The following is a 2,399-nucleotide window of genomic DNA, read 5'->3' as shown; positions in this document are numbered from 1 at the left end:
GGATTGTTGCGTTGGCCGCAAACTGGCGGATCGCGGACAACTTTGGGTAAGCACGCACTACACTAGAACAACAGGTGATGCTGACATTCAGAGTGCAAAGTACGAGATACCATATTAAGTACCGTCAACTGGGGCGAATCGGGAACATTTGTTTCTGAAGGACTAGTTAGTTTTAGATTTCAAATTGACATAACCTTATTCAGTTCGGAATTTGTTCTAACCGAAATCAATTTATGAAAGTGAGCCTGAAATTTCTAAAACAGCTGTCCCAACTCGTCCCAAGTTGTTTGTATAACATGAGGCAAACAATAAACTATTTAATAAATTAAATTATTCATAAAACATAGAGCAACGTTCTAGTGATACCTTGCTGTCTCTGTTAATAACATGAATACCACTTACTGAGCAAATAGCTCTGTACCGTCACATGGGACGAATCGGAACTACAGCAGTTTTGAAAGCACATGTGTCCCGATTCACCCCAGTTGACGGCAAATGTAACTAGACTGTTCGGTACATCAAACTCCGAACCCGAGAGGTACATTTTGGTGGTTTAGAAATGTATGGTTGTTAGACAAACAGAGATTTTGATGCTTACAAAATTACGCGCCCGTTACGGCCAAACATGTAAATTGAAATTGGCGGCTATCGAGAGTAAAACGAATGCACGAACTATCTGTACATTATTTTTCGAAACCTTTTTGCTTCTTTCATCACTTACGGAGCATTGTTTCTCGGCGAATAGACTTTTATTTTCGATTACTTGCCAAGAAATTCAAGCTACACTACTGAACTGTTTGATAACAATTTCGTTAAACATCTGTGTCTTGAAATTGACGAGATCTATAAAGAAGTATTTTTCTAAGGTTTGCGTTTCCATCAATTCGTTTGCTGTCGATATTTAGGTAAGAATTTAAGCTTTATGCATAGAGTTATTATTTTTCCCCAGAAATATGTTTATTTAATTGGCTAACCATTCTTTAAGTGCAAATAAAGATCTGAAAAGTGAACAAGTTACTGTTTACTGTGAGTGATATATCACCTTTCATTAAAATTATCAATCGTTTACCAGAGTGCAGTGTTGGAATTTTCGGGCTCTCGGGAGAAATATTTCTCTCTCTCTCTAGAGATCTCGCCGCGAGTCCCGAGCTGCCGAGACTAGCTCGCCGATTGCCCGCGCTCTCCTCCGCACGAGAACGGGCCAGCTCGCGAGCCAGAATAGCCCGCGAGCGAGAAGTAAAATGCTGATATAATATAATATCAATATCAGTGATATTGCTGAACTCAAATCAGGCATACACAAATGTTTTTTTCCAACTAAAGGCCCAGTACGCAGCTCTAAACGATAGGGGTCAGGAAACAGCAAAAAATTCCGATGGTAAAATCGCATGCCGAAGCATGTACTATCGTATGATAAAACGTGTACACAAAAAGCATGTACGGATGAAAAAAATAACATCAAGCCGGCGAGAGAATTGGCCGCAGGAACCATGTTCCGGAACCCCAGTGAAAGATTGACCGGGACAGTCAAGTAATTTTGGCATGTTGCATTTCAAATGTCATGATTTCAACAGAGTAACCTGTACGACTAGTGTCTAATTAGGAAAACAATCAATTCTAACCTACTGTTACCGGTTCCAGGTGCCCCGGGGAGACAATTGACCTGTTTAGTCCAGTAAAAGTGTATAAATAACACTAAAGTGCTTTGATTAAAAAAAATCATGAAGTTTGACATGCACCTTGCCTTTTTTACTGGACCGAAAAAGCCTATTGAAATCCCGGCCATATTTCGGTTCCCCTTGGTCCACCCATTATGTGTTGATCCAAACAAATTCAAATCGGCGAGATAGCCTAACAAGACTAGATAAAACTATTTTTTTCAGTATTTTTTTTTTAATTTTCACAGATTAAGGTTTTAGGGGTGTGCTAAACCATTGTTTTTCTTCCGTACATGCTTTTTGTGTACACGTTTTATCATACAATATCACATGGTTTTGCTCCCAAAGGTTTTTTTCATGATTTTGTATGCGATTTTACTCAGTTTTTTTTTTACTGTGAACAGAGGTGAAGGAGCGATTTTGTGAGGCTTTTCTTTACCATCTCTGGCTTGCTTTCGCTGCCGCTGCATTAAATTTGAATTTTTCCTTGATCGGTTCCTTACCAAGCAGGGCTGCGGAGTCGGGTCATATTTCAAGCGACTCCGACTCCGGCTTTCTGGGATTAGCCGACTCCGACTCCGACTCCGGCTCCGGCTTTCAGATCCAACCGACTCCGACTCTGACTCCAACTTCGGCCCACCAACTCTAGCCGACTCCGACTCCGACTCCAACTCCACATATTTTTAAATATTTAAAAGTTAGTTTACTATTATTTCCAAAACATTGATAAATAGGATTATT

Source organism: Culex quinquefasciatus, chromosome 3 (genome assembly GCF_015732765.1).
Source record: "Culex quinquefasciatus strain JHB chromosome 3, VPISU_Cqui_1.0_pri_paternal, whole genome shotgun sequence".
NCBI lineage: Eukaryota > Metazoa > Arthropoda > Insecta > Diptera > Culicidae > Culex > Culex quinquefasciatus.
The sequence above is the reverse complement of the archived record's forward strand: the minus strand, read 5'-3'. Positions refer to the sequence as shown.